The sequence below is a fragment of the Sinocyclocheilus anshuiensis genome, unplaced genomic scaffold (genome assembly GCF_001515605.1).
Source record: "Sinocyclocheilus anshuiensis isolate Anshui unplaced genomic scaffold, SAMN03320099.WGS_v1.1 scaffold603, whole genome shotgun sequence".
Classification (NCBI taxonomy): Eukaryota; Metazoa; Chordata; class Actinopteri; order Cypriniformes; family Cyprinidae; genus Sinocyclocheilus; species Sinocyclocheilus anshuiensis.
Genome location: NW_015551055.1, coordinates 925,527 through 932,610, shown reverse-complemented (window position 1 = coordinate 932,610; position 7,084 = coordinate 925,527). Strand labels below are relative to the sequence as shown.

Here is a 7,084-nt window from a genome sequence, read left to right as displayed (position 1 = left end):
AGCCACATTCATTCAAACACAAAATTAACTGCAATAATAGCATTAATAATATATTATGTCTTCTATATGCCATGTATAAACAATGTTAAACACTGTAAGAGTGTTTGGGAGTGAAAATCTCTTATTAACAGCAGGTAGCAGTAAAGGCTATATCAATCCTCTCTGCGTTTGATGTACATCTTTATTTCCTTCCTCTCCATATCACTCTCTTCCATCCATTTCTCCATACTTAGCTCTTCCTTCTGCTTCTCTAACATCTCTTCATCTATCACTCCCTTGCTACCCCGACCATCACACTCAGCCAATACTGCTGGAGGCTGTCCATCTCTCTCTCTCTTTTAGCCCCCTCCCTCACTCCCCGTATCAGTGCGTGTAGTCGACACTCGCTCCTTAGTTGCTTGCTGGCATGCGCAAACGTCTCAGCTGTTTGCGAAAGAAGAAGAAAAAAATAAGAGTAGAAACCAGAGAAAAACTGAACTAGGAGCAAATGAGAGAATTATGCAAGGGAACTGCTAAAAATATCTAGCAATACAAAAGATCTGTCATTTTCCTCTCACGTTCGCTCTAATTTTTCTTTTTCTGTTCTGCTGTACCCTGGATACCTGACCGGCAGGATTAAAAATGACTTAAATTTCAATCAACTGTGGCAGGAGAGAAAGAAAGAGGGATGAAAAAAGAGGAGTTTGTCCTCTGAAGAGATTCAGCAGCACACAGCTGGTGAGAACGAGGGAGTGTTAGACATAGAGAGAAATCAAGAGAGGGAGGGAAGAGGACCGGAGTCCGAAAGAGAGAGAAAGAGGGTCTTGTTTCGCTTTGAAGGAAGCCAGGAGTCGGATCGCCGTTTCCTGCAGGATTACTCGACTGGAAATGCTGGAAAAGCAGGTTTGTGGGGATGCGTTTGTGTTTGTATGTGTCATTTCAATGATAGATTTCAAAACGGATATTGAGAGTAAAGAGGAAAAAAGACATTTCTCATAAGGAATATAAAAAAAAGAGAAACGGATGATGAGAGAGAGAGATGATGCTTAGTTGAAAGCTTGCCAGTCTGTATGATGACATGCCTGACGCCATACAAGACAGCTGCTTAACTCCTCTTTCTCTCTCTCTGTCACACACACACACACACACACACAGACACACACACACACACACACACACACACACACACACACACATCCCATTAACTAGTAGTCACAATCTCACATACAAAGCAGCACACACGGTCACCGCACACACAGATTAAAAAACACTCTGTCTGCATCTGTGGACACAAAAATAACTATAGATGTGTGTGTGTGTGTGATAGAGATGGAGCAGAGAGAGAGAAGGTGAGAGACAAAATGACAAGAAACCACTTTGGTGACATTTCCAAGAGGGATCAATGTTTTTTGCAATCGGACGAGGTGAGAAAACATGGAAAACAGTGAGAGACAGAGATGACTAAACAAGAGGAGAGATGCAGTCTAGAGGAATTTTTTTAGAAGTGCAAAATGGAGAGATGACATCAGGGATGGTGTCCAGGGCTGGGAGGGGGATGCCCTGAGCCCTGTGATGGGGGGGCTACTAGGGGACAGTGGGCCCAATTAGTAGTGGACTGTGCATTTCAGTAGCAGCCCTCGATGACATCAGAAGAAGCATGCAATTAAATATTATCTCTCCCCACTGGAATGAAAATCCCAAATGAGATCTTGATGGCAAGTTAAAAGCAGAGCAAATATTTGTTAATATTTGCATTTCTACTCAGGAATTCTAGAATAAACATCTGTGACAACAATGAACTATAACTCATTTAACAAACGACAGTTCAATTAAGTCCCATTAAATTGTCTTCAGGGTTTCAGTTTCAGTGTCTCTGTGTATGTGTAACAACAACAATTGAAATAAATATTTTTTTCCCTTTTTTCTTTCTCCCTCTCATTCCATACTCATCCTCCCCATTCAGTCATCCCTCCCTCCCATCATCCCCTTTTTTCTCTGCGCTTGGGACATTGTTTTGCCGTGAGAAATAAAGGCCTCAGAACTGGCAGCTCACTGGAATTCGACACTGAAAGACGAATGGAACAAACAACTAAAGAGGCAAATTGCATGAAAACAACACTCAGAGCAATTTGTAGGAGAACACAAACAAGGTGCACATCTGGAATAAGGAATAAACAGACTGACAGAATGTGAGCGAGTGAGATGAGAAGGTGTTAAAGGGGAAATTAATGATGAAAACGAGCAGGAATTGAAGGTGAGAGGAAGATAAAAACAGCAGGATCCTGGAAAATAGAGGGAAAAAAACAGCTGGAAAGAGTCAAAAGTGGAAGAATATGGTGAGAATCTTAAAATGCATTCAGTGCAAATGTGAAATTGCTGGTAGGACCTAAGGCCAAAATGTTTCACAGCAGGAACATTTTAACTAGGGAAGAGCATATCCCAGTGCATATCTCAGATACGAGTGGAATTGAGAGTCTGACTCAAGTTAAATCCTCATGTTTGCAGTGTGTGAATGGACATTGAATAAACACATAAGCACACAAGGACACTCCTCTACCTTGACAAGGGATAAACACCTCAGTCTGGATTAAAACACACCTCAGAAATTTCAACACATGCAGATAAACACCTGGAAATGAGCAGCTAATTGAGCTGGAATCAACACAGACAATAAAAAGGTAAATACTCGCACTCACACAAACACAACAGTTCAATTAAGTCCCATTAAATTGTCTTCAGGGTTTCAGTTTCAGTGTCTCTGTGTATGTGTAACAACAACAATTGAAATAAATATTTTTTTCCCTTTTTTCTTTCTCCCTCTCATTCCATACTCATCCTCCCCATTCAGTCATCCCTCCCTCCCATCATCCCCTTTTTTCTCTGCGCTTGGGACATTGTTTTGCCGTGAGAAATAAAGGCCTCAGAACTGGCAGCTCACTGGAATTCGACACTGAAAGACGAATGGAACAAACAACTAGACGAGGCGAGTGCATGAAAACAACACTCAGAGCAATTTGTAGGAGAACACAAACAAGGTGCACATCTGGAATAAGGAATAAACAGACTGACAGAATGTGAGCGAGTGAGATGAGAAGGTGTTAAAGGGGAAATTAATGATGAAAACGAGCAGGAATTGAAGGTGAGAGGAAGATAAAAACAGCAGGATCCTGGAAAATAGAGGGAAAAAAACAGCTGGAAAGAGTCAAAAGTGGAAGAATATGGTGAGAATCTTAAAATGCATTCAGTGCAAATGTGAAATTGCTGGTAGGACCTAAGGCCAAAATGTTTCACAGCAGGAACATTTTAACTAGGGAAGAGCATATCCCAGTGCATATCTCAGATACGAGTGGAATTGAGAGTCTGACTCAAGTTAAATCCTCATGTTTGCAGTGTGTGAATGGACATTGAATAAACACATAAGCACACAAGGACACTCCTCTACCTTGACAAGGGATAAACACCTCAGTCTGGATTAAAACACACCTCAGAAATTTCAACACATGCAGATAAACACCTGGAAATGAGCAGCTAATTGAGCTGGAATCAACACAGACAATAAAAAGGTAAATACTCGCACTCACACAAACACACTGACTAATGGACAAGGCAATTGACTGACCTGAGATGAAGGATGCAGGGCATGAAAATCTTTACTTAGCTTTTGTATGCACAGTCCTGTTCCACATCCTTCAGCACACACAGTGGAACATTTTATCTCTTAGAGGTTACTCTTTCAGAACTCAGGAGACTTAATGGTGTTCTGAGTTTCATTTAAGTATCGATTTTGTCTCCAAAATAAAAATAAATGAGACTAATGGCTGGCATACAGGGTCTTTCCACAGTGAGGTGCCTATATAGACAGCCGCTTTCTAAAGACGCCTTCACATTTACCATTGTCTGGCGAATTTTTAGGAGCAAAATCTAGTCATTTCCATAAATGGAAGGATACTCACAATTCACAGCTGATTCCAGAGTTTGCATGGTGTGTTTGTTACGGAATATCAACATTCCAATCAAAATAACATTTCTCTCACTTCATTGGATGTAGGATTTACTGAAGTGACTGCAACGGATTCTGGGATTTGGGCACAATGATGTATCTTAGGAGGCTGTGTAATTAAGTTGCCTACCTTAAAACAGCTTTTTCATAGCCATAGCAACACTGGCTTAACCAATGGCATGAGTTTGAGGTAGGGAAATCTGTTTGCCAGACCAATGGCAGACAGCAGTGTTCTGGAAGCATTATTTTTCTATTTCTGTTCGCTGACACATAAATTCTACACTTCACATTTAAATAAATCTCATTTGTTATTTCCTTTCTTATGCTTCTCTTCCTGTCTGAAAATATGTGTGGTGTGGTGTTTTTGAGGAAGAACTAGATGTTGACCTTTTGTAGTCATTTAAACAGCTGTAAATTTGACGATGCCTGACTGGACACACATGAATGGGTCAGAGAACAACATTCTGCTCTAGACACGGTTATGATTGCACACAAACACCTCACTCCATCCAGTGAAAGATAGATGTGTATATTCAGTTATTTATGGAGCTCAAAGTATGTTGTGGGCCATTTATCGTTCCACCTCTTTTCCCTCTTTCTCCCTCATATCCTTGCATAAACAAGCACATATCCAACAGCAGCTAATGCAGTGACACAACACAAGAGAGATTGATTTTACAGTGCTATAATGACAACACATGCATATACACACACAAAAACAGCTGAAGAGCTCTAGTGCTCTCTATCCAGAGTGCATGCTTCTCTATGCATATTCATGTGCACACATTACACTTTACACTGAACTACAGCCTTTATCGTTCTGCCTCTCACAAGCTGGTGTATTCTCTCTCTCTCTCTCTCTCGCTCTCTCTCTGTCATTATTAAGTGTGAGAGATGTTGCTTTAAAAGTAGCATGCATTCTCGTTGTAACCATGCCTACATCAATACCACCACTTCATAATTTAAGGACCACCCCATAAACCCTCTTCAGTACTTTTGTCTATTTATTCATATTTTTTCTCCAAGTCCTTTTCTCTGAGTTATCATTTCTTCTCCTCAATTCAAAGAAAGGCCTGAGTGTTTACACACAACTAGATTTGACATTTCCCCACCTATTTATTTTATTATTTTTAACCCGACTTAAGATAATTGTATTCTGGCTTCCCTTCCTACCTTGACAGTTTATTCACAAAGGTCTAGTCTATCCAATCCAATCCAATCCTATCCTATCCTAATCTTCCTTTCCTTTCCTTTCCTTTCCTTTCCTCCAAGTCCTTTTCTCTGAGTTATCATTTCTTCTCCTCAATTCAAAGAAAGGCCTGAGTGTTTACACACAACTAGATTTGACATTTCCCCACCTATTTATTTTATTATTTTTAACCCGACTTAAGATAATTGTATTCTGGCTTCCCTTCCTACCTTGACAGTTTATTCACAAAGGTCTAGTCTATCCAATCCAATCCAATCCTATCCTATCTTTCCTTTCCTTTCCTTTCCTTTCCTTTCCTTTACTTTCCTTTCCATTCCTTGCCTTGCCTTGCCAAATCTTTGTGTCTTACCTTCATGTCTATCAACTCTCTCTCTATTCCTGAGTATGTCCCTGCAGCAGCATTATATAAACTGAACAAGTTCATTAGCAGTTAGCTTGTAGCTGTGCAGGAACAGCAGGTTCTGATGACAACAGATCATGCAGAAGAGAGAGGTGCTCACTGAGCATGTAACATTGTGCTAAACTCTACGCGTTGATACCTATCCCAGTATTTCACCAACCCTGCTTGGGGCAAAATAAACTCAGTGGCAGTGTATGCTGGTGAGGGGCTGGTCCAGATGGTGTGCCAGCGGAGACATGCTGTTCACCAGCAAATCCTAACTTGTGAAGCTGGACAACTAAGGTGGCCTTAATGGTTAATTTAGGCATAGATATTTTTATTTATTAAAGTCGGCATGAAACGGAAGTAGCGATTGTCTTTTTTTCTCTACTGTGACATCTATCCGAGTGAAACGGCATCTGAAAGGAGAGGGCGGGACTTGATTTCGTCCTTCGGGAATTGATTGGATCATTGGAAGTTGGGGCGTTGCTAACAAAATGGAGGCAAATCTGAATGTCAGTTTGCAGTTAGTTGTGGGGGGATTTTTCTCCACTGGATTCCCCGCCGACACCCTAGCATGAATTTTTTTTTGCTCGCGTGCGTGAGAGAGAGAGACTGCCTGAAGCATCTGAAATGAGAGGGCGGGACTTGATTTCGTCCTTCGGGAATTGATTGGATCATTGGAAGTTGGGGCGTTGCTAACAAAATGGAGGCAAATCTGAATGTCAGTTTGCAGTTAGTTGTGGGGGGATTTTTCTCCACTGGATTCCCCGCCGACACCCTAGCATGAATTTTTTTTTGCTCGCGTGCGTGAGAGAGAGAGACTGCCTGAATGACTGAGAGCGTCCTCCATCAGGTTAATGTTGTGGTAATACCCTTTCAATTTTTAAGGGTAGTGTACTCCCCCATGGTTTGCGTCAGCACTGGTCAATGCATTGATTTCTATAAAGTGAAGCATCAGCTTCAGCTTTTCCCCCTGTTGTTTATCCCAGCGTTTACCCCTCACATCACTAGCTCCGCCCTTGCGCCATAGCTCGTGACCGGAAGAGAAGATGAGTCGTTTTGAGGGGGAGGGGAGGTTAACGTTTTTGATTAAAGATTACGAGGGCACATGAATTAAATAAAAATAATGCACGGATAAATTATTTATAATAAACACTACAGTATTCCATTAAAAAATAAGAATTTTCAATTTTGATTTCATGCCGACTTTAAAGCGTTATAAATTGGGATGTCCTGATAAAATTTTTTGTGTCCCCGATCTAATCTGAGTCATTGAATTCTGAGTATCTGCCGATACAGAGTCCCGTTCCGTTATTATATTTTTTCCTAGTTCTTGCTGCACGCTTGAAGAACATTATAGTTATTAAGGGGTCATATGATGTTGCTAAAAATAACATTATTTTGTGTATATGGTGTAATGAAATGTGTTTATGCGGCTTAAGGTTAAAAAAACACATTATTTTCCACATACTGTACATTATTGTTTCTCCTCTATGCCCCGCCTTTCTGAAAC

General features: G+C 40.8%; 2 protein-coding genes across 2 annotated transcripts in view; one reads left to right on the top strand and one right to left on the bottom strand.

Moving 5' to 3' along the window:
• Window positions 1-7,084, bottom strand: part of LOC107661964 (pyruvate carboxylase, mitochondrial-like) — a 211,738-nt gene that overhangs the window by 48,157 nt on the left and 156,497 nt on the right. The window lies entirely within an intron of this gene.
• LOC107661965 (leucine-rich repeat and fibronectin type-III domain-containing protein 4-like) overlaps window positions 3,341-7,084 on the top strand; it is a 24,647-nt gene continuing 20,903 nt past the window's right edge. Inside the window, 1 exon segment of the mRNA XM_016451789.1 lies at window positions 3,341-3,542. The gene's annotated coding sequence lies outside the window, so the exon portion shown is untranslated.